Source organism: Solanum verrucosum, unplaced genomic scaffold, assembly GCF_900185275.1.
Source record: "Solanum verrucosum unplaced genomic scaffold, falcon-dt-bn FXZP01000007.1, whole genome shotgun sequence".
Classification (NCBI taxonomy): Eukaryota; Viridiplantae; Streptophyta; class Magnoliopsida; order Solanales; family Solanaceae; genus Solanum; species Solanum verrucosum.
The window spans coordinates 2710491-2737865 of NW_026020177.1; the positions used below are offsets into that span (position 1 = coordinate 2710491).

The 27375-nt window shown below is 33.9% G+C and overlaps 1 pseudogene; it reads left to right on the plus strand.

Moving 5' to 3' along the window:
* Nucleotides 1-1482: 1482 nt before the first annotated feature.
* LOC125829089 (uncharacterized) lies at nt 1483-27375 on the plus strand (annotated as a pseudogene).

Sequence of the window (27375 nt, forward strand, 5' to 3'; positions counted from 1 at the left end):
AAGATAATAAACCACAAAGCATAAGCAAGTGTAAAGAAGGTTCCACGAATAATTTTATCTAAATAATACTAGTGTGAATATGAAATATAAATAACAGAGGAAGTGGAAATGTGAAATATAAATAACATATTGTGTAGTTCTTAACTATTGCACCTATCACACGACTTCTTTAGATTTTCAATTTTATGTATAGTCGGAGCACCAACAACTAATTGTGATGCTAGAGCTTTGCCTCATCTTGCTAATAAGCTGAACAGGCACAAAGATGCTTAGAACTATCGAGAAGCCAATGGTATCATTCAGTGGGCAGTTGATGTAGTCACAAATCTTGTTAATGAAAAAAGTAGCATCAAAACTTGTGTCAAGTTAGTTTATTTGTATCTAAAAACATTGCTATTGTTGTATCTACAAAAATGGAAAAAGAGAACCATGAAAGAAGAACGTGGATTCAAGATTGAGATAAAATACCAACCGATTATGTTGTTGATTTCCCCTTCTATCTTAAAGGGCATATTATTGTTACCTTTTAAAAGCATATTTGACTTTGTTAGCACATAATAGCTACTGCCTGAATATAGTTGTGAATTATCCAACTAATAGTGTATATTGAGCATCATGGTGATCAGTACTAACCACAAAAGAACAATCTCTATTCATATGCAAAGAATATAGCTTACCTGAAAACACCAAGAATTGGAAGTCCCTTCTGCATAGCTATACTTCTCTTCATGAGAAGAACTGCAGCCGCACCATCACTAACCTGGCTAGAATTCCCTAGAAAGATCATGTAATTAGCAATAGTTCCAAATTTGAAGTAGAATAAATATTTTAACATAGTGGGAAACTAGTACCTGTAGTTGTTGCTCCGTCTCTTTTGAATGGAGGCTTCAGCTTCGCCAGGCCTATCAAATTTGTGGTTGGCAGAATGCATCAACATATTGTCCCTATTCCAACCAAAATTCTAAACCCATGTAATTTAAACTAACAGAACGACAAGAAAGGAAAAAGAAAAGAAAAAACCACATCCGGAAAAGAAATTGTCACTATGAACTTTGAAGAGATTAGCACTGAAGTGAATACTAGATACATGAACTCATTCCAGCTCAAATCCTATACCTATGCACCCTAAACAAACAGAACAACAAGGAATTTTAAAAGAAAAAAAAACCACATCCCAAAAAGGAATTGTCACAATCGAGTTACCATTCTCACAAAAAAAAAAGGATTTCACAATGAGCTTCGAAGAGATGAACACTGAAGTAAATACAACATACATGAATCTACTCCAGCTTAAATTATATATTCATGTCATTTAAGCTATCAGAACAATAACAATGGTAAAAGCAAACAAACCCACATCCCAAAAACAGATTATTCACAATGAAGTTTCAATAGATTATCACTGAAGCGAATGCAAAATACATGAACCTACTCCAGCTCAAACTCTACACCCATGTAATTTAAGCTATCAAAAAAACAAGAATGGCAAAAGCACAAAAACCCACATCCCAAAAAGGGATTTCAACAATGAAGTTTCAAGAGATTAACACTAAAGTGAATACAATGAATCAACAAACAAACAAAAAAGTAATTGAATCAAAAAGACTAAAAGTGGAGCGAGAAAATGGAATCGTATAAGTACTTTTCAGCTCTGTTTTCGATCTTCAGCGGTTCCGTGAGAAAAGCAATCTTCAGCTCTTCATCAATTCTTCGATTCTGATTTGGGGTTTCAGCTCTTCAGCTCAATGTTTTTTAGCTCCCTCTTCAGTTCTCCATAGAAAAGTAGTATGTCGTTTTTCTGATTAATGTTTTATTAATTATTAATGTTTTATGAATTATTTTTTTTGGCCAATAAAAATGGGAGGGAGAGTTAAAAATGTTGGAGGGAGAGTTAAAATTTTAGTGAAAATTTTAAGCAACACTTGTAATGTGTTGTTTTTACAATTATAAAAATAGGACATTTTAAAAGTGTGGTCATATATGTAAATAAGTGTTGCCAATTATATCATACTGCAACAACACTTATAAAATGTAGCCTATACCATTTTAGGCAACACTTTACAAGTGTTGTCAATATTATTGAAGCCAAAAGTTAAAAACTTGGGCTACGCTTTTAAAGCGTTCCCAAAAGTATTTTAGGCAACACTTTATAAGCGTTGTCCAGATTTAGTGTGGCCGTAGACCTAAAATGGTGTAGTGATTTATTACCTCTACTTACCATAGTTTCACACTAATAGATTGTTTCATCTATAGTACAACCTATGACATGAACCAAGCTATCTCAAATAATCTTTTCATATTTTAACTTTTCTAGAGAAATGCAAACATGTTTTTGGATAGGAAGGATAATTATATCAATAATAACTATATAGAGTCATTTCACAAATCACTACAATAAATAAAATAGTAGTTTTCCAGTTTGAAAATTTATCATTAGCATTAGTCAGATGGATCTAAGCTTTTCATGATTTTCCTTCTTTATCTAGTCATTTTTTTCATTTTTCCATTTTAAGTATGTAAGTTCTAATAAATCTAGGTCAAAATAAAGGAGATCGATTCTCTTATATTTGGCCAAACTACAAGAGAAACAATTGTTACTGCGGTGAGGATTAATTTAATATGTGATAGAGTTTGCAGTAACTTTTAACAATTTCATTAAAAATAGAAGCTTTAAAATTAATTTGACCCAAAAATGTAACTTTTTAAAAAGAAAATTGGATGTAGGATGATTTTTTTCACACATTCAATGAGTTAAGTGAAACTTAAGAGATGCAACACCACAACCATTATTGATCTTGTTACATAATGTATACTATTGATGAATACACCTTTTTATTTCTATGTTTTTTTTTGGGTATTGTATCACTTGATTAAGTTCTTAAAATATAACATGAAACATAGTAAGTAAGTAATTTACATCCTTTTTTAAAAAACCTTCTCCATCACTTCATACAAGTTCTTAGTTTACAAAAGTTTTAACTAATTTTTTAATATTTTCTACTTGGTATGGATATGTAACATCCGGCAATATGAAATAATTGAAGAGGCTTAGAATTGGAAATTTTCATTTTTTGGAAAGAATTTAAAGTTTTGGAAATTTTGGCTAAGTATGGAAAATGTGAATTTTTGGCCAACTTTGAACAGACATAAATTCTAGCTCATGATGAGTTAGGTGGAATTCCAGTTATGGTTGCATAGCCCTCGGAACGATCTTTCCAACGCCGCCGAGTTTGCTCGATTCCGAGTCCGTATGAGCGAGTTATGACCTTTGAAAGTTGGGCAGTTGACAAGGAAATCCGTCCGGGAATCATTAAGGGCATTTTGGTCTTTTCCCTAGCCTTTTATTTTGGTTTTATAAATGTGTTAGGCTGATCATTTTGATCAGTTTTTACCATTTTAAAAGAAGTGAGAATAAGGGTTTTGAGAGAAGAAGAAGAGAAGAAGAAGAGAAGAAGAAGAGAAGAAGAGAAGAAGAGGAGATCATCGTGGATTTTCGTCGGGGGTGATCCCTAACAAGGTATGTGAGCTTTTAGTGTTGGGTGATCCTTTCCCCCACATGCCAAACTCGTTTTATTTTCGAGAAAAGATGGATTGTGTTTGTTGAAGTTGTGAGTTGTTGTGGTTGAAGTTGTTAGAGTTGTTAAAGTTGTTAGTTGTTGAAATTATTGTTGGTATTGTTGTTGGTTGTGATGTTGAGATTCTTGATGATTTGGGACTTGTTTCCGGTTGGGGTTTTGAGTTGAAATCTATTGAATGTTGAGGGATTTCATGTTTCTAAGTGATTGGGGCTGGAACCCTTGAGGTTAGAGGATTTAGAGTTGGAGACGTGAAGGAGAAAGTCGGGCAGCTTGCGAGGAGCACGTCCGCGTCGCGGACTTGTTCCCCCTGTGAACAAAAATCTTCTCCGCGTCGCGGACAGGACGCGGACTCCACTGTTTTCAGAATTTATGTTCGAAGATTTTCTTTAGTTTGGCAGTCCCAAATCATTCCCAAACCATTCCTAAACACCATGGGGTCCTTCCAAATGCCAATCAAGTCTTTGAATCCATAATTAAATTCAAGAAAGTTAGGATCAAGTCAAGTGAAGTTAGAAGTCAAGTGGAGTTAGGACCAAGCTTAGAAGTTAAGCAAGTCAAAGCAAGTCTTTAAAGCTTTTCAAGAGTCGTTATTGAACGTCTTAACGTCGTTTCAAGTTTCAAGTTGAGTTAAGAGTTTCAAGTCAAAAGTAAAGAGTTTAAGTAAAGTAAGGAGTAAAGAGTCGAGTCCATTTCTCCAAAGTTATTAGGGAACTATGTACTTCCCAAAGAAGTTCTAAATGTTTTTACATTTAAGTGAGAAAGGAGCCATGTTTTCCAAAAGAGCCTTTGGGCTAAGTTTTGAGTAATCGTCTCAATCAAAGAAAGAAGTTATTTTAAAAGCATGAGCCAAAGTATTTTTGGGAGTAGTATTGAGCACCGAATTGGGGACACGAGTTCATATTAACTCAACTCTCCATAAGAACCATGCGCCAACATGGGACGTGACGTATCATTCTTTTTAGATGATCACGTAAAATTAGGCTAGTGGATCCACTAAGCAAAAGTGAGGTCCTATATCGATGGCAAGGTATATGATGGTCCTTTGGCAACGTGAGGTAAAACGTTGTATCATCACTAAGGCTCGTAGTGGTGGTTGTCGGTTAAAGAACCTCCCACAAAAGTTGTATTATGTTTATAAAAGTAAAGTTGAGTTTGTTATCATTTTATCCTTAATGATCTAAGTTGTTTACATTCTTTTACAAGCTTTATATGTATGGCTCGTGTCTTATTGCTCTACTTTGAGTCCAGTTATGTTTATGAGTCGTTCAGAGTCAAGGTAAGTGATCTCTTGTTCTCCTTTCAAGCTTAAGTTGTGGTTCAGCTTTTCCAGCTCACATATTCGTACATTCCATGTACTGATGCCAGTTGGCCTGCATCGTCTTATGATGCAGATACAGGTACCCCGGATCAGCATCCTGCACGTCGTTGATCCAGCTGAGCACTCCAGAGTCAGTGGTGAGCCTCCTTGCATTCCGGAGGACTCAATTATTTTGTGTACTTAGTTTTGTTCTATTAGGATGTGCGGGGTCTGTCCCCACATCCATCTCAGTATATTAGAGGCTTCAATAGACAGTCAGACAGTCAGTCAGTCAGTTAGTTTTGAGTCTCTCATCTATGTATATGTATATATGTGTAAATATTCTATTTTGAGACTCGAGTTGCCCTTTGGGCCATATTTTTATTAGTTAAGTTGTTTATGTCTTTGCATGACGTTGAGTTATTCTGTTGAGTAGGTTTCCGCTGAGTTAAGAAAGCCAGGACAAGGGTTCGCCTGGGGCCAGCAATGGTCTCCAGGTGCCGGTCCCGCCCAGGGTGTAGGCTCGGGGCGTGACAGGATAAGCAGTACAAAGTTGGTGATGAAGATGCAACATTGATGGAAGTTCCCATATCTTTACTTGAACTTCAAGAATCAAAACCTGGTGTTGTTGAGGTAAGCTTTTGAAATCCAATTACAAATTGTTAGTTTTCGACCTTTTGAGATATGCACAAAAATCTTTTGATGGATTCTTAAACAATTTTTTAATGTTGTTGTGTTATGAAAGAAAGAAAAATATTATTCTCTAAAGCTAAAATATATGGACTGTATCACAACATCAATATTTAAATATTTTATATAAATAAATATAAGTAAAAATTCGAATCCCCAATTTTGCGGTTTTTTAGTGAACTCCTACATTAATGCCAAAAAATGATAGGTCTTTCAAGATAACTTTCGCCCATATAATATTATTTACCATTATAAAATTAAGGGAAAATTATGCACAATGGCAAACATCTAAAGTATATTCTGTAATATAGTTATAGCTTTTATTATTTTTAATCCATGGTTGCAGTTTTGAGAATTTTTGCTATTCAGTTTCCCAATTGTATAAATTCAGAATTTGTATATTCCGGTCTCTGATTGTCTAAATTCTGAATTTGTATAATTTAGTTCTTGATTGTACAAATCGAAACTTTGTATATGCTTACCCTAGCTATTTGTATACAGTTTATGAAAAATTCATAATACATTATCATATTTGTATATTGGCAAGCGTAATATACAAATGAAGTTCTGAAAATTTCAAAACGTATAAACTTTAAATTTATATATATATAGATATATATATATATATATATATCCTTTTTGTATATTCACAAGCAAAATATACAAACGGTCAAGCGAAATATAGAAACTGCAGCCTCCATAACAAACAAAACTATAGATATGTAGCACAATTACTGAAACTATGGCTATAGAACCGTATTATGTCTATTATCTTTGTTATTTCTTAAATTTTCTCTATAATTAATTTCTATACTTTATAAGGAGAATTTTTTTTTTGAGAAAATATTTTCAAGCATCAACATAAATAAATAAATTTATTCATTCGGAATTTTCTTTTTTAGTGTTAGTTGTATAATAGAAGAAAGAAAACGGTTTTCTTTTAAAGATAAAACATTTGAATCGCCTAACAACAACAACATTTAACTCTTCATTAATCCCAAACAAGTTGAAATTGATTAAATGAATTCTCATTTCTCCATTTAAGCTTAATTAATCATATCATAGTCATTAAATGAAAATAAGAATAAAAAAATGTTAAATGCATATAAATAATAGTAATAATTATAGTAGTAGTATGAGAATTTCTCTAATAAGTCTAAGACCTCTTATTTGTTTTAAGATTATATATAAGATATCTAAATTTTAATGTATATTTGACTAAAAAGATGTACATTAACAATCTCTTACTAAACTACTCAATATTAAGATGATGTATTAAAATATGAATACTAAATAATAGGGCTACTTATTATTTAACATATAATATATAAAATATTTCTTTATTTAAAATTTAATAAATACAAAGTTTAGGAAAAATGGCTAAAATGACACTAATGTATGATCGAATTTGTAGTAACATACTCATACTTTATGGAGTACCTAGTATCCACTTGAATATTTTTTTAAAGAATCATTTTGACATATATGTCAAAACTCGATTGTGGAAGAATATAATTATTCATGAGATTGCATTTCAAAAGTCAGTTAGTTTCTGTAACGCCCCAATTTTTGAAAGAACTAAAATTAGAAAGAAACCGTTTTTAGAAATAATCAAATTTGGAAAGTTAAGCAAAGTATGAGTTTTGGGTCAACTTCAAATGACCATAACTCCTAGCACAGGATGATTTAGGTGGGCTACAAGATACCGTAAGAACGGTCCTTGAATTATCTTTCCAACGCCACCGAGTTTGTGCAATTTCGAGTTCGTATGAGGGAGATATGCCCATTTGAAGTTGGGTTGTCCAGATAAGGAAAGTCAAAACTGGATTTTAGAAGGGTATTATGGTCTTTTCACTACCCAATTAATTAAATTTGTTTTTCATAATTAAGTTGGGGTCTAATTATGCTTCATAAAATTAAGTTAGGGTTTTGAGAGAAGAGAAAAGAAGAGGAGAAAAGTGGAGAAGAAGAAAGGATTCATTGCGTTCTTGAAGTTAAGCTTGTGGATTTCGCCAAGGGTTGATCCCTACGAGGTATGTGAGATAACATAGCATTGGGTTAATTCACCCACGCGCCAATCATGATTTAATTCAGCGAAATTATGTTCTTGAAAGTATAGAAAATGAGTTCTTGATGGATTGTGTTGAAGTTTCTATTGGGTTCTTGGTTGTTGAAGTTCTTGAGAAGTTCTTGAGTTAGATTCATGAAAGTTGATGTTGTTTTGAGTAGATTCTTTCATATTTTGGTTATGTATTTGAATCTAAGTGTCTGGGAAAGGAACCATTTGAATCTAGATGGTTTAGAGTTGAAAAATGACTAAGAAAATTCGTCAAAAAATCTGGGACAAGGGGTAGGGCGCCGCGCCACTCAGAACGCCCCACATCAGTGCCTGAAGTTTGGGCTCTGGGGTGCCATGCCACTTAGAGCGTCCCAACTCGGCTCCTGAAGTTTTGGCTCTGGTGCCCCGTGCCACTCAGAGCGCCAAGGATGTCAGGTCTTCTACCCTTTCCCACTTCTTTCCGTTTGAGTACCCTTGAAACGTACCTATGTTTTCTAGTTGATTTCTACACTCTAAGGTACGTCCATATATCATGATATCATCCATAAAAATGAATCATAACCTTGAATTCATAAATTCAAATTCAAGGAAAGTTAAGAGTCAAGTCTAGATAGTTCCTAAAGTATTTTCAAAAGTATTTTACGAATGCTTTAAACTTGTTTTAAGACTTGAATTTTGAGTTGAGTAAAGAGTGAATTTCATGTCTTCAAAATAGTATATGGGGACTATGTATACCCAAGGAGAAAATGTTTTCACATTTAAACAAGAAAGGAAACACTTCCAACAGTACCTTTGAGCTAGTTTTTTAGTAAAGAGTAAATGTTTTCACAATTAAGCAAGAGAGGGAACACTGATTTCCTAAAGAGCCTTTGTGCTAGTTTTTGAGTAATTATATCAAACCACAGAAAGAGTTATGTTTTAAACATTATTGAGCACCGATATAAGGATGAGTTCAGACAACTCACAGCCCCTATAAACCATGTAGCCATCATGGGTAGAAAAGGGTCATACTTTTTAGATGATTCCTTAGTGCTTTTTGACATAGACTAGTGGATCCATTTAGTAGTTAGGTTCTATACCCTCGGCAAGGTATAGGACGGCCCTGGCAGCGTGAGGCAAAATGATGTATCATCACATAGCTCTTAAGTGATGGTTTTTGGTTAGAGAAACTCCCACAAAAGTATTTTTGTATTCTTATATACACAGAGTTAATTGTATTTTTATATACCCACAGAGTTTATATTGTATCCTTGCACACAAACTGAGTTACTATTGTATTTCTAAATACACAGATTTGTTATCCATGTTTTAAAAGCTTTTCTTTATATTGTATTCATATCATTGCTTAATATTGAAATGAGTTAAGTTGGGTTGAATTGAGCCCAGGTATGTTCTTTCAGTTACCTTCAAGCTTATGTTTTGTTTTAGAATTTCCCTCACATACTTGTACATTCAATGTACTGATGTCATTTGGTCTGCATCATTCTTATGATGCATATACAGCTAACCAAGATCAGCACCCAGCGTTTCGTTGATCCAGTTGAGCATTCAGAGTCTTGTGGTGAGCCTCCATGCTTTCTGGAGGATCCTTTTTATTGCTTTATCGGTTAGTTTATTAGGATGTCGTGTGTCTTGTCCCGACGTCCATCTCAGTTGTTAGAGGCTTCATAGACAGTTAGTTGATGTTAGTCCTTAGTCTTTTCCATTTCAGTTATGTTGAGACTTGAGCTGCCATTTTGACCAGTTGAATGTTGATCTTTAAAACATTCTAAGTTATTTGTTGAAACAGTTTAGTTTGATTGTATTTCAATACTTTCTTTTATCATGAGTAAGTCTTCCACTAAGAGTTAAGTCAGGCCAAGGGTTGCTTGAGGCCAGCAATGGTTCTTGATGTCACTCCCGCCCAGGGTGTAGGCTCGGGGAGTGACAGTTTCTTCTAGGAAAAATTGAAGTCTAAATGAAGGGATCTCCATTTTTATTTTTATTTTATAAGTGTAAGTGAGTGATAACGACCAAAACTCTTTTTTTTAACTTCTGATCAACGTATGTGTACAAAAGAAATAATTTTTTTATGTTTTATTTATCCCGCCCGATAAATGTCAAATAAGTACTTTAAAAAAATATTTTGGGGGTGATAGGACCGCCATAAAGTATGAGTGTGTTAGAGCAAATTGAGTCATAGTGAATGTGTATTTTCATCCATTTTACCTTAAATGTAAGAAAACTAAAACTAATCTAATACTACATCAATAAAATATTTTTAAAAAGTTACATGATGGTTGATGGTTGTGATGGCTAGCTACATTAGTGGTGTATGTCAATTGAGGATGGTGTATTGACTAATGATGGTGTTGTGGATTGTAGCTATTGATAGTGATCATGGTAGAAGTTAAATGTAGTAGTTTGTTGGTGATTGATAGTTGGACAATAGTGATAACTAAATGATTATGGTGATAGATGATGGTGGTATTGACTAATGATGGTATTGACTAATGATGGTGTTGTGGATTGTAGCTATTGATAGTGATCATGGTAGAAGTTAAATGTAGTAGTTTGTTGGTGATTGATAGTTGGACAATAGTTATAACTAATGATTATGGTGATAGATGATGGTGGTTGACAATATATAATTGTGACTTATGATGATGATTGTCAATAAGGTTCGATGAATTTTATTCTAATGATGGTTATTGTAAATAATAATTGTAAATAGTAGTTGTTGGTGGTGTTAGTTGATTGTAATGATTTGGTATGGTGGTCATTAAGAATGATAGTTGTGGATATTTTATTATGGCAGATAATAATAGTGATAACTAATGATTGTGGTGATAGATGATGGTTGACAATATATAGTTGTGACATAAGATGGTGATTGTCGATAAGGTTCAATGATTTTTGTTCTACTGATGGTTTGTGTTAATAATAACTGTAAATAGTAGTTGTTAGTGGTGTTAGCTGATTGTAATGATTTGGTATGGTGGTCACTAAGAATGGTAGTTGTTGGTAATTTATTGTGGTAGTTGATAACTATGGAAAAAGATGACAATGACTAAATTGAATTGGTGAACTGTTATCTTTTAAGAAATCTTTGAATAGATATGTTAATGATATTAGATTTTGTTATAGATCTTAATTATTCATACTTATTCATACCCATCAATTGAGTGTATCGTTAAAAATCTACTTGATGGTTAAGGTGAGACTAATTATATTCCAACATAAAATGATACACACTAAATGATTGACATTTGATTGATTAATATTTTATCTTAATGAAGTAAAAATAAGTGAGACCTAAATTCTAATTTTCACTAGTAGATATCACCTATATGTATCTTTTTTTCTATTGTGTGATATCTTTAGTTAAGTTTGCTTTTATGCTAAGAAATGGTAAGTCCTTTGAGTCAACTTTCTTTGATATAATTATTAACACCTTCAGTAATAACATTTTACTCTAGTGAACCGATATATCTATAAAAGAACTTATGACATGAACAAACTATCTGAACGATCTTATCTCATTTTATCATTTTTAAAAAGATGTATACAATATTTTTGTTTAGGAGGAAAATTACATTAGTGATAATCAGATAGATTCATTTCACATAGCAGTGTAACAATAACCTGGTTGTCACTCCCTGAAGCTACCCCCAAGGCATAAACACAGGACCAAGGAACATGAGTGACCCCAAGTTAACTCTAAGCTGGCATATCAAAAACATACATAAAAGGAATACTGTGCGGAAGCATAAGATATGAGATATACTGAAATTATAGGGAATACCTATTCTAAGTCTGAATATATATAACTGAGTTTAATGACAACTGAAAGATCAAACTCAAACTAAAATTGAATCTAAACTATGTCTGAATAAAAGCCTCTACAGACTAGAGATTCTGATACATGTCCCCAGCTAACTCTAGAAAAATTGAAACTAAAAGACTAAAAATGGAAAGATAACATGTCACTCGTCCTCGAAGAATGAGGACTCACCACTGATGTTGTTGAACTGGAAATCGGGAACCGATCTATGCGTGATCTGAATGTTGAGCACCTGAACCTACATCACGAGAAGATGTAGCGCAGAGTATGCGTCAATACTTGAAAGGTACTGAGCATGCAGGATAGAATAAAGTTGAATAAAACATATAACTGAACAAAGCGATAAAGTGATGCTATAATCTGAACATGATAAATATGCTAAATATGAGCTAACTGAATTTAGTGACCAAGTTTATAATACACTGAAACTGGAGATTAAACTGTAACTAATAACCTGGTCAATATACTAGAGTCTGTCTGTGGGAGCTACTAATAACCGATATAAAACCACATGAGTTAAATGAGGAGTCTGATGTATACGCCCCATCGAGAGGATCCAATATACCTTGTCAGGGGTATAGAGTCATGACTGGCGTGATCACTAAGTATAATGCGCATAGAGGGGACTTACCTACGGGGGCACATAGTTCTGGGACTATGAGGGTGACTGACCCTAGTCAAACTCGGTATTAAGCCTACTCCCAATAGAATGTATAAAATACAATATAACTGAAATAAACTGGATAGCTCAAGATTCTGACATGCTAACTGAAATGCAACATTATAAAACTAATAATTGAGACATTCAATATCTGAGGCATGAATATCTATTTTTACTGGCCTAGAAAGTGTAATTCATGAACAAAATGAATCTACATAATTAGGGTTCTAAATTTCATGCAAGAAACTAAGTTAAACTATTACGAAACTATGATAATCTGATTTGGAGTATTCTAATAGCTAAATTACAATAATTTCTAACATTCAAGAAACCCTAGGTCTAGATTCTGACTAAAATCTAGGGACCTAATGGGTGAAAGTAACCCACTAGTGAAATCCCACATACCTGATGACGAATTAAACGAAGAAATCTTTTGATTTTGGGGATGAAACTATTGAAAACTTGTTGCGTTCTTGGACTAGGGTTGCTCGACTCTTTCTCCTTCTTTTCGTTCAACTTGGATGCATTTTGGAGAATGATTTGACTTGGGTAAGTTCTAATTATGTTTCTAGGCTAAAACTGACTAAAACGATGTAGTTTAAGGGTTAAACGACGTAGTTTAGAGGTCCAACACATACAGAAAAGACCTTTGACTTAAAAGTTGTTGGGGGGTCACCAACAGAACAGATTGACGGACCGTGTCCGTTCTGATCGATCGTCGAATGACGTCTGGGAGCTGGATTCGGAGGGTCTGACCCATGGTCTGAGACCACGGACTGTGGCCTGACCTACGGTCTGTAGGTCCTGGCGTGGGCTGACCCTTAGCGGGATTTTCTGGACCTTTTTTGGGAGGGTTGCTGGTGGTGAACAATGGACCACCATGACGGACCGTGGGTCACACTACAGTCCGTCGGTGGTGCCCGTCGGTGGCACCTACAACTTCTGAAATCTGTATTTTTGGTAGTTCTAGCATATGGGGTGTTACATTATCTCCCCCTTGGGAACATTTGTCCTCTAATGAAGGCTAAACTAGTTGAAATAGAGGGAAAGAGATGCAACCCTACCACTAAGTACTTGAAACTAAAATCTAACTAAACTAAGTTCCAAGAACATGCAAATACGCTGAAAATGCAAGTATAGCTGAAGGAACATGATACTAGGACTGAATTTACGCATGAGTAATTGAAAGACTGGAGAGGAACTATTACCTCAAGTTGGAATGAAATCCGAAGGAAAGAGATGAGGATACATGGCTTTCATGGCTGCTTCTGCCTCCCAAGTATCTCCCTCTACGGACGGACTCCTCCACAAAACCTTAACTGAAACGACTTTTTTGTTTCTCAACCTTCGAACCTGACGATCAAGAACTTCAACTGGCACATCTTCATATATGAGACTATCCTTCACAGCCACACTTTCTAATGGCACAATAGATGTTGGATCACCCACACACTTCTTCAACAACGAAATCTGAAAGACCGGATAGACTACTGCTAGTTCTGCTGGCAACTCTAACTCATAAGACACTTTACAAATTCTTTTCAAGATCTTGTAAGGACCTACATATCTGGGACTGAGCTTCCCTTTCTTGCCAAATCTCATCACCCCTTTCATAGGTGACACTTTCAGGAAAACCCAATCATCAATTTGGAACTCCAAGTCCCTTCTCCTTACATATGCATAGGACTTCTGACGACTCTGGGCTATCTTAAGTCTATCTTTGATGAGCTGAACTCTTTCCATTGCATCATGAACTAAATATGGCCCTATCAAGGTTGCTTCACCTACTTCAAACCAACCAACTGGAGATCTGCATCTACGCCCACATAATGCCTCATAAGAGGCCATCTGAATACTAAAATGGTAACTATTATTGTAGGCAAACTCTATAAGAGGAAGGTGATCATCCCAACTACCCCTAAAGTCGATCACGTAAGCTCTCAACATGTCCTCTAAGGTCTGAATGTTACGCTCTGCCTGACCATCCGTTTGTGGATGAAATGTTATGCTGAGATTAACGTGAGTACCAAGACCTTTCTAAAATGACTTCCAGAAATGAAAGGTAAACTGAGGACCTCTATCTGACATGATAGACAAAGGAACCTCGTGCAACCTGACTATCTCATTAATGTAAAGCTTGGCGTAATCCTCTGCCGAATCTGTAGTCTTGACAGCCAAAAATTGTGAAGACTTAGTAACTCTGTCAACTATCACCAAAATGAAGTCATGTTGTCTGCGAGTACGAGGTAAACCTGTAATGAAGTCCATGTTGACCACCTCCCACTTCCATGTAGGACTGTTAATCACTTGAGAAATACATCCTAGTTTCTGATGTTCTACCTTCACTTGTTGACAGTTCGGGCACTTAGCCACAAAATCTTCTATATCCCTTTTCATACCATTCCACCAAAAGACTTCTTGCAGATCACGGTACATCTTAGTGGCACCTAGATGAATAGAATACTTGGAGTTATGGGCTTCTGCAAGAATCTGTTGTCTCAACTCACCCACCTTAGGAACACATAAATGGCCCTGATAACGAAGCACACCATCTCCCTCAGGAGAAAACCTCAACCCTCTGCTGATGAACTGCACCCTTCAGTTGAAGCAATATAGGATCACTGCCTTGTTTTTCCTTAACCTCCGCTACTAATGAAGATTCTAAGCCATTCTAAACTGTTATACCACCATCTGATATGCTCATGAAAGTCCTTAAGAACGAGAAAGCTGACTAAAAGGCAACATCTATTTGATGCATCATCACATGGCCACCATGTAACTCCTCGAGAATCATGTCATTCGCTAAGGTGAACTCCTAAGCGAGCAAGCCGGTGAACATCTTTCGCTAATTCATTTTTTTATTCCTCAACATGCGCTACACTACCCATAGATAGTCTGCTAAAAGCATCAGCTACTACATTGGCCTTATCAGGATGGTAAAGCATATTCATATCATAGTCCTTGAGGAATTCAAGCCATCTCATCTGGCGAAGATTCAACTCTTTCTGGGTGAACAGATACTAATTGTGAACACATCTGCGTGAACACCATACAAGTAATGTCTCCAAATCTTAAGGACAAATACCACTGCTGCAAGCTCGAGGTCATGAGTCGGATAGTTATTCTCATGCACCTTAAGTTGTCTAGAAGCATAAGCTATAACCTTACTTCGTTGCATCAACACACAACCCAGGCCGACTTTGGATGTATCACAATAGATCACATAGCCATCTAAACCCTCTGGTAGAGTCAAGACAAGAGTTGTAGTCAACCTAATTTTTAGTTCTGCAAAGTTCTTCTCACACTCATCTGACACGTGAAACTTGCCCTTTTTCTGTGTCAACTTAGTCAATGGATAAGCTATGGATAAAAATCCTTCCATGAACCTTCTGTAATAACCAGTCAAACCCAAGAAACTTCTAATATCTGGTAGGTCTGGGCCATTATTTCACTGCATCTATTTTCTAGGAATCCACTCGAATCCCTTCGCTAGATACTATATGCCCAAGGAAAGCAACTGATTGTAACCAAAACTCACATTTGCTAAACTTAGCGAATAACTGGCAATCTTTGAGAGTTTGCAGGATAATCCTCAAATGAGTCGCACGTTCTTCCTCATTCCTAGAGTAAATGAGGATATCATCAATAAAGACGATAACGAACAAGTCCAAATACTACTTGAACACCCTGTTCATCAAATCCATGAAAGTTGCATGAGCATTGGTTAGTCCAAATGATATAACTACAAATTCATAATGGCCATATCGAGTTCTGAAGGTTGTTTTCGAGATGTCACTATCTCTGACTCTGAGTTGATGATAATCGAATCTGAGGTCTATCTTTGAAAAATGACTAGCACCGTGAAATTGGTCAAACAAGTCATCAATCCTGGGGATGGGATACTTATTCTTGATTGTGACTTTGTTCAACTGTAGATAGTCAATGCACATCCTGAGAGAACCATCTTTCTTTTTCACAAACAACACTGGTGCACCCCATGGGGAAATACTAGGTCTGATGAAACCCTTATCTAGAAGGTCTTTCAACTGCTCTTTCAATTCCGTAAGCTCAACTGGAGCCATTCTGTAAATAGGAATAGAAATAGGCTAGGTAGCTGGAAGGAGATCAATTCCAAAGTCGATTTCCCTTTCGAGAGGAACTCCGAGAAGATCTTCTGGAAACACTTCTGGGAACTCATTTACTAAAGAAACTGACTCAAGAGTTGGGGTTTCGGAGCTTGAATCCTTAATCCGAACTAGATGATAGATATACCCCATCGAAATCATCTTTCTGGCCTTAAGGTAAGAAATGAATTGACCCATAGGCACTAAGCTACTACCCGTCCATTCTAAGATTGACTCATCTGGAAACTGGAAACGAACGAACCTAGTTCTACAATCGATTGAGGCATAACACGAATGTAAGCAATCCATGCCTATAATGATATCAAAGTCTACCATTTCTAACTCGACAAGATCTCCTGAGGTGACTTTCTAAGAGACTGTGACAGGGAAATTATTGTTTACCCGTCTAGCTATAACTGGGTTACCAACTGAGGTAGAGACTGACAAGGGTTCTAAAAGAGTTTCTGGATTGACACCAAATGTTACTACTATAAAGGGAGTTACAAAAGAAAGAGTAGCCCCTGGATCTAACACTACAAAAACATCTAAAGAATGACTCAAAGGATACCAGTGACATCAAGAGAATCTTCTTGGTCCTGGCGAGCTTGGAGAGCATAGAGCCTCTCTTGGCGTTGACCGCCACCTGTACCACATGACACACCCTACTGAGTTGGGTGACCTGTTGGTGTTGCTGGAGCGGTAGACTGAGTCCTATTATTATTATCTCTTTGCCCCTGTCTGGAAGAAGGAAAATCTTTCAACCTATGGCCATACTGACCACACCCAAACAATCTTTCCTTGCCTGCAAGACACTCCCGAATGATTCTTACCATACTTTGGAAAAGTTGGGTAGGTCCTATTTCCTGAAAAACTCCCCTGAGACTTAGAGCTTGGTGCCCTACTATTCTGATCCTGTCGAAACTGTGAGTGATTTCCACCACCCAATTTCTACTGAGAGTACTCATAGTTCTCTATTCTAGCTTTCTTGTTGTCCTTAGCTATTTCTTTAAGCTTATCTCCTTCAACCTGATGAGCATGAGTCATGAGCCTAGAGATACTCATATCCTCTAACAACTAGCATTTATGCACTCTGTCTTCACTAAGTCGGATACTCCAAACAGAAACTTACTCATTTGTGTCTTTGGATCGGCAACCATATGTGAGCATACCTAGAGAGTTAGGTGAACTTAAGTCCATACTCTTGGACTGACATTGTACCTTGTCTCAAATTCATAAACACCTGAGCTTTAGCCTCTCTCAACTCTCTTAGGAAGAACATATCCAGAAAAGATTCGGTAAAACACTCCCAAGTCATAAGAGTTGCATCCACACTCCTGTTTTCTTTCCACTGAGTGTACCATATGTGAGCCACATCCTTAAGCTGGTAGGATGCCAACTCTAACCTATCATTACCAGTCACTTGCATCACTCCAAAGATTTTCTTAACCTCATCAATGAAGTTATGTGGGTCCTCACCAACTTGAGACCCTAAAAACTCAAGCGGATTCATCCTAACAAAATCTCAAACTCTAGCTGCCATTGATCCACCATTTCTTGTAGTAGGATTTGGAACCTGCTGATTGTTTTGGTTAGTCATACTCTGAGCCAAAAGTTGAATCGCCTTTCGAAACTCTGCATTCGAAACCTCATGGTCTGGGACTAGAGGGACTGCATTAGCATTGCGTGCATTAGCATTCCTTGGTTAAGCTCTACGAGGAGGCATGATCTAAAACACATAACGTCGAATTAGAAACGAGAAGTTGGATCATACCTTACGCACAATAAGAGTAGCAAAGAAAGTGATGTTATCCTAAAACATTTCGTAGTCTCCCTCTCATTAGATGTGGTGCACTTTATACCCATGAAAGAGACTCTACTTAGTGCGGCTTTTCAGATTTCCTAGGACTCTTAAACCTAATGCTCTGATACCAAGTTTGTCACTCCCCAAAGATACCCCTAAGGCGTAAACATGGGACCTAGGATCACGAGTGACCCCAAGTTAACCCTGAGCTGGCATATCATAAGCATACTTAAAATAAATACTATGTGGAAGCATAAGACATGAGATAAACTGAAATGATAAGGAATACTCATTCTAAGTCTGAATATATATAACTAAATTTAATGACAACTAAAAGATCAAACTCAAACTAAAACTGAATCTAAACTATGTCTGAATAAAAGCCTCTACTGACTAGAGATTCTATTACATGTCCCCAGCTAACTCTAGCAAAACTGAAGCTAAAAGGCTGAAAATTGAAAGATAACATGTCACTCATCCTCGAAGAATGAGGACTCACCACTGATGCTAATGAACTGGAGATTGGGAACCAATCTACGCGTGATCTAAATGCTGAGGACCTGAACCTACATCACGAGAAGATGTAGCGTAGAGTATGCGTCAGTACTTGAAAGGTACTGAGCATGCAGGATAGAATAAAGTTGAATAAAACATATAACTGTACAGAGTGATAAAGCGATGCTATAATTTGAACATGATAAATATGCTAAACATGCTAAATATGAACTAACTGAATGTAGTCACCAAGTTTATAATATACTGAAACTGAAGACTGAACTGTAACTGATAACCTGGTCAATACACTAGAGTCTGTTTGTGGGAGCTACTTATAACCGACATAAAACCACATGAGCTAAATGTGGAGTCCGATGTATACGCCCCATCGAGAGGACCCAATATATCTTGCCAAGGGTATAGAGGCATCACTAGCTTGATCACTAAGTATAATGCCCACATAGGGAACTTACCTATGGGGGCATCTAGTTCTGGGACTATGAGGGTGACTGACCCTAGTCCAACTCTATATTAAGCCTACTCCTAATAGAATGTATAAAATACAATATAACTAAAATAAACTGGATAGCTCAAGATTCTGACATGCTAACTAAAATGCAACATTGTAATACTAATAATGAGACATTCAATATTTGAGGCATGTATATCTGTTTAAACTGGCCTAGCAAGTGTAATTCATGAACAAAACGAATCTACACAACTAGGGTTTTGAATTTCATGCAAGAAACTAAGTTGAATTGTTACGAAACTATGATAATCTGATTTGGAGTATTCTAACAGCTAAATCACAAAAATTTCTAACATTCAAGAAACTAGGTCTAGATAATATCAAGGGAATCAAGATTCTGACAGAAATCTAGGGACCTAATGGGTTAAAGGAACCCACTAGTGAAATTCCACATACCTGGTGACGAATTCTACGGAGAAATCTTTCGATTTTGGGGCTGAAACTAATGAAAACTTGTTACATTCTTGGACTAGGGCTGCTCAACTCTTTCTCTTTTTTTTCGTTCAACTTGGATGAATTTTGGAGAATAAGTTGACTTGGGTAAGTTCTAATTAAGTTTCTAGGCTAAAACTTACCAAAACGACGTAGTTTAAGGGTCTAACGCATAGGGAAAAGACCAAAAGACCCTGACTTAAAAGTTGTCGGGGGTCACCGACGGACCATGGGTGGACCGACAGTCCGTTCTGGTCGGCCGTCGAATGATGTCTTGGAGCCAGATTCTGAGGGTCTGAACACGGCCCGAGACCACGGAATGTGGCCTGACCTGCGGTCCATAGTTCCTTGCGTGAGCTGACCCTTAGCGAGATTTTCTGGACCTTTTCTGTGAGGGCTGCAGGTGGTGAACCACGGACCACCAGGACGGACCATTGATCACCCTACAGTCCATGAGTGGTGCCCGTCGATGGCACCTGCAACTTCTGAAATCTGTATATTTGGTAGTTCTAGCATATGGGGTGTTACACTGGTAGTTTTGGAGTTTGAATTTCTTTACAAGTACTAGTCAGATAGATCTAAGCTTTTCATGATTTTTTTCCTCTCTTTACCTAACTATTTATTTTATTTTTCTATTTCAAGGATGCAAACTCTAGTAAATCGTGGTCATAAAAGAGAAGATCAATCATCTTAGATTTGGCCAAATTTAAAATGAAATAATTGTTATATTTGTGATAGCCCTAGAGGTTGTATTTGCATTAATAAATTCTTTAGAAAAATAAATTATTTAGGATGAAACTATTTATCACATAAAGAATTGAGTCATCTTAAGAGATGCATGACCACAACCGTCATTGATCTTCTTACATAGTGCATAAGATTGATGAACATTCACCCTTTTGTTTTATATTTTGGGTATTCTATCACTTAGATTATGTTCTTAAAATATTACTTAATACATACATACAAATTAGTAGCAAGCGAGCAATTTTCATCTCTTTTAGAAAATATTCTCCATTATTTCACACAAATTTTTGTTTTACTAAATATCTAACTAATTTTTTCATATTTTCTTCTAGAATATGGATAAGCAACGTAAAGTTGATAATGATAAGGATGCAATATTAATAGAAGTTCCAATATCTTTTTATCATACATGATGAATCAACAACCGTTTTTTTAGAGGTAAGCTTTTTAAAAGTTTCTCCAATTATAAAGTTTTTAGTTTATTTTCTTTCAAGTCATGTACAAAAATATTTTGATGGATTCATGAACAATTTTTTAATGTTAATTGTGTGATGAAATAAAGAACAATATTATTCTCTTTAGCTAAAACATATGGCTTGTACACAACAATAACCTTTGAATATGTCATACATCTAACAATAAGTTAATATATACTCTTTCCATTCCAATTCATGTGATGTAGTTTCACTAGACACAAATATGGAAAGGCTTTGATATGTATGCTCCAAAATCATCCTTAAAAATATGAAGTTTTAAATATAAGAGTACACCTTTATGAATATTTTTTCAAATAAGTGAAACCCAACATGGTAAAAAGGTAAATAGTCTCATTAAACATTTGCAAAATAAGGACATATGTCATCTTTTTGAAACTGATTAAAAAAAAGTGTGCCATATAAATTGTAACACATGGAGTATATGATTAATAATATTTTTAATAATACTTTTATAGGTTATCCAATAAGTCTAAATTATATTCTCCAATTGTGCTTTTTTTTAGTTAAGTCCTATATTCATGTAAAAAATAATAGGTCTTTCAAGATAACTTTCGTCCATATAACACTATTTATTGTTGTGAAAATATCGTGAATTAACTAGCACACAATTACAAACAAAGAAAATAGAGAAGAAAAAATAATACAAGCATTTAACGAGGTTCGGCTAGGCCTAATCCTCTAAGCAAAAAAGCAGAGAGAGTTTTCCACTATTAAAGAAAAGAAAAAGTGTTTTCTTTACAATCCTCTCAAACCTTTAGGACTAGATTGTGTCGTGTACCATGCTTTATAATCCCCATCTATATCCCTATATATAAATTTCAGTAGTCCCAAACCTATAAGGAAAAAGTTCTCCCAATCCTAGAAGGACAATGTATTTCTTTTCCAAATCTATTAGGACAAAAGGACTTCTAAACCAATAGTGATTATGAGTTTCCTAAAATATACAAGGGAAAAATTCAAAACATAATAAACAATTATTATAGAATTAATGGTTATGACGCATGAAGAAATTTTTTATTTTTGAGAAAAAAAATTCAAGTATTAAAAATATATAAATATTTGTTTTTTGAAATCCAAACCATACATGACTTAGAAAATTACAATGGTATCACCTAGGTACACTAACTGTAAGGTTATGAAAGAAATCAAACATCTACCCTTGATTAAACTCACCACATACGGAAGTCTTTTGAACCCTTTATACCCATATCAAAAATATTAGATTAATAAACAACCATGTGAGATGAAATCATAATATGAAATTAAGTTCAAGCTTTGTTTGTTCATGCAATTTGAATTTTTAAATTGTATTTTTGTCTCATAAACATAAAACCCCCCATAAGTTATGAAAACTACCAAAAGTACCCCAATTCTTTCTTTTTATAGTCATACCAAATATGCAAAAGTTCATGACAAAAGAAAATACACCATAAAAAAGTTATTCTAAAAAAAATATAATATTTATAGATAACACTTTAATTTTTTTTCAATGAAAAGGTAACATTAATCATGAGTTGTAGTGTAATACTCTTAAATAAAATTGAACATGGTCAATAGAATTAGTAACTTATCATCATGTTCACATTTTGTAAATATTTCGTTAGCCTTTTGGTATTCTTGCAAAAAATTACGTAATTATATCATTGTTTTTTCTATATATAATATAAACTGGTGTGTCAATATTTGTATTTGAAAAATGTGAAATCATGATATGAAATTCTCAAGTCAAGATTTTAGGAGAATTTGAGATTTCATCTCATAATTTAAAATCACGAGATGAAATCACTTATCCAAATGCTAATTTTCATCTAATGATTTAAAATTACAAGAGAAAACTACATGTCCAAACGCCCACTAACTAAACATGGTAATTTTGATGAAAATTGAACAAACTTTGAATTAACATAGAGCACTTGACTTACTATCATTACTCCTCTCAAACTATGTTATAGATAAATATATTAAATTATAAATTAATTTGTGTGACCATTGAAACTATAATTTCTTTACAAGAATAGAAAGTAAAAATTTATTTTTATGTGAAGATGCTAGGCAAGTTACTAAGAAGTTTGAGTTTCTCAAGAAAATCATTGCACTTGTTATTGACAGGGCCGGCTCTTGCCTATTAAATTTAAGGCATTGGCCTTATTGGGGGCCTCAAATTTCTACAAATAAAAAATTATGTATCTTAACCCCATTAAAATAGAAGAATTCAAGAAAATACTGTTTTGGATTCTTACATTCTCTTCGCTAACACTCACATTATTTATCATTTTTAACTCATTTTGCACTCTATTTCTTTAAATCTTTGATAGTTAGAGTAATACTCTCTCAAAAATATGAATCAATAGTCAAAAAGTGTTGAACAAAGTGAATTACAATTTTTTTTTTTTATTTCTTCATAAAATTTTCATATTAAATTAGGTATACCAAGTTATCAACTTTTTGAATAAGATTCTATGATTCTAACTCTTTTCTTTAAAGTTTATCAAATTATTACTTATAGAATTATGTTAACAATTCATATAATAATTGTCTCAATAAAAGGATGTTTTTCAATGTTGAATTGATAAAATCTTACCTAACAATAATAATTAAAAAAAGTATTTGAAAAAATCATTTATATAAAAGATATTAAGTAGTAATTTACATCTAAAAATATAGAAAAATAAATAAATACAAATAAAGTTTATTTAGATTTTAGGCCTTTAATTAAAATTTCGCTTTAGGACTCGAATTATGTTGAGCCGTCCCTGGTTATTGAAATCATAAGACTTATGGAAAAACATCTATTTCTTTATCTTTTGTGATATTCTATAACTTTTATTAAGTTTTAAAAGATTAATAACATGTACAAATTACTAGCAAACTAACAATTTCATCTTTATTTCTTTAAATGATATATTTTTTATTATTTCCTTCAATATCACTTCACACAATTTTTAATGTTACATAATATATAACTAAATGTTTCATATTTTATACTAGAAAATGGATAAGCACCACCAAGTTGATCATAGAGATGCAATAATGACAGTTCTCATATCTTCTATTGCACCACAAGTTGGTGTCTCATTGGTAAGCTTTGAAAAAATCCTCTATTGTTTAACATACTTATTATAAAGTGTTTAGTTTTTTTTTCTATTAAGACATGTACACAAATCTTTTGATCTATTCGGTAATAACTTTTTTATTTCATATTTTCTACTAAAAAAATGGATAACCACCACAAAGTTGATCGTATAGATGCAATAATGGTAGTTTCCATATCTTCTATTGCACCACAAGTCGGTGTCTTATTGGTATGCTTTGAAAAATTCCTCTATTGTTTAACATACTTATTATAAGGTACTTAGTTTTGTTTTCTTTGATCTATTCGGTAATAACTTTTTAAATATTAGTTATCTTATTGAAGAAAGATAAAAAAAATTCTAGAGCTAAACATCTAAGTCGCATAACAACAACAACAACATTTAACTATATCTCAATTCAAAAAAAAAAAAATGGCTATGTGAATCCTCATGTCTCTATTTAAACTAAATTGATCACGCTATAGTGACATAAATAATAATAAAAGTAAAATAGTAATTTTAATACATATAGATAATCAGTGGCAGATCCAGGAATTTACGGCTATGGGTGCTCACTATTTTTAACATAAACTTATATCAAGAGCGTAATTGCGAGCTAAAATTCATCAACGTAGACGTTACTTTTTTTCAATTCAATGCAATAGACAATAGGAATATTTGAATTGGTTAAAAAAAGGAGGTACCTTCACATACCATTGTAATTATCAAAAAGGCAAACCAACGGGAAGGAGGACTTTTTCGCTTTTGAATTGGAGAACTGAAATAAAGGCGCTAGAACAAATTGTTTTTTCCGTCCTTTTCATTTTTCCTAATTTGACTGATGAGAAAGAAAAAGTTAATAGACATGGAAGATCATGACCGTTTATATTTTTTGGAGAATAAGTTACATAATAGACATGAGCAGTGACCGATTCAAAATTTTAAAACTGTGATTACTTTTTAAGCTATCAATCATAAAATATAAATGTATAAATTTAACACTTGTCTTAAGAAAGATCATTATATTTAAATAAGATAGCGAAAAAAATCAATAAGAAAAGAATAAAAATTATCTTGAAAAAAGGAATTTTGTTTAAGAAAAATTAGAAATAGGACAATTTGTGAAAAGGTAGAAAGAAAAGAGCAGATTTTAAAATAAGAAGAATGACACTAGAGGGAATTGAACCTGGGCATTTAAGCAATATATGACCATCAGTACCTACTAACAATCAGTGCACCAACTAAGCCATTTATTTATTGGGTGCTCGCCTTTTATTTTATATGATACTGCCTTGATTTTGATATAAGTATATATAGTTCGATACGAGCTTAATGGGTGCTCGTGCACCCGGACATCCCCATGTGGGTCCGCCCCTGCAAATAATAGTAATAGCAGTAGTAGTATTAGAAGTTGTCTAACAAGTTTAACGTCTCATTTCATTTTTATGATTATATATAAGACGTCAAAATCTAAATGTGTATTTGAATGATAAGATGTGCATGAATCTTTGAATAAACATCTTTGTTTTAAGATGATGTATTAAGATTTGAATACTAAAATATAAGACTGCTTACTATTGTACATCTCTCAATTTAACAATTTCCTTAGAAAGAGAAGCTTTTAAAATTAGTTTTCACCAAAAATATAGATAGAATAAAATTTTGATTTAGGATGAAACTTTTCATCTCACACCAAATTATTTAGTGAATCTTCATAACCACAACCATCATTGATCTTGTTACAAAATGCATAAGATTGATGATCAAATATTTTTTTGGGCATTCTAGCACTTTGATTAAGTTCTTAAACTATAATATATATATATATATATATATATATATATATATATATATATATATATGTATGTGTAAATTACTAGCAAGCGAGCAATTTTGATCTTTTTCTTGAAAGCCTTTTCTATTACTCCACACAATTTTTCATTTTACAAAATATCTAATTATTTTTTTTATACTTTCGACTAGAATATGCATAAGTAGTACCGAGTTGATGGTGATGAGGATGCAACATTAATGGACGTTTCTATATCTTTAATTGCACTGAAAAAAGTAAACGCTGATGTTTTGCAAGTTCGCTTTGGAAAAATTACTCCAATTATAAGTTGTTTGTTTTTGTTCCTTTTAATACATTTACAAAAATCTTTTGATGAATTCCTAAAAAAAAATTTAATGTTAATTGTGTTTTGAAAACAAGATAAATGTTCTTCTCTAAAGTAAAAAGATATGATATGTATCACAACAACATTTAAATATGTCATATTAATAATTAAAAGAATATATATAAAAACACAATAATAAACCTAGTGTAATCCTACAAAATGGGGTATGCGGAGAATAAAGTGTACACAGACCTAATCATTACCTTTTAGGTAGAGTTGTTGTTTCTGATAAACCCTTTAGCTCAAGAAAAAAACAGTCCAAGGAAGTATGTGTGTGTATAAGCTAATTCTAGAGTTTCATTCAAAATTAACTGTACAAATACGTCGGAAACAGTTAGACCTAGACTTCTAGATAGAAGTAGAAGAAACATACGTCATCGTATTGTGTTGGCCAGGTCATGATCTTTTAGAATATAAAATATGATGCTCAAATATCTTGTGTGCCACTTGATGACAAAATGTTAATGCTCCCCACTTTGTCTAGATAATTACCTTTTGAGAATATATATTGGATAAATGTAAATTTCGTAAATATTGGTTTGGTGGCAGAATGAGATTATACCAAAATATATGCATTACATGCATACAGATACATTTGAATAGAGAAGGCAAAATTGGATCATCAATAATACTTCTCCTCCAAGTGGCTTAATAATAAGATTATATAAGTTTCCTTTTGAATAATCTGCATGTTTTCCTGCCAACAAAATCGATTATGTATATTTTCATTGTGAAAAAAACAAGCATTTAATTATTATTGATAAACAGGTCTACCATCATTTGGAGACAAACAAAAAATTTTGATCTTTGATAGAAGTGTAAAAATTTGTTGTATATGGGGAAGTTCCTGAAACAACAAAGAAATCAAGAGAAAATGAAGAAACATCGCAGGTTAGCTCAAAAACAAATATCTTAGAATACATAATGCGATTGACTCTTTTATACATTATCATTAAAATGATTTAATTTGCAGGTGACACCGAGACGTAAATCACATGTGCGCGGTAAAAAGTTGATCAAAAATTATGTAGTTGGAACATGTACTAAATCTTATAATGGGGTATACATTAAAAATTGGAGAGAAGCTAACTACTTATCTGAACGTGACATTCCTTCCAGCAATATTGGTAAGCTAGTTCCTATATATACATATTGTTGTTGTTGTTTTCACGTTCATTATCTTTGTCTTAGTTGATTTTTATAATTTTTTTATGGCCAAAAAAAAAGAGAAAAAGAGAAAACGAAGATTTATATGGGCATCAACAGGTGAACTTGGGAGATGATGCAACACGTGTCAACTCAGGAGATGCTACATTGAGTATTCCAATACAATTTTTTTTCATCTTTGAGATTTTGAGCTCATACCCGAAGCACACAATGAAAATCTTTCTTAA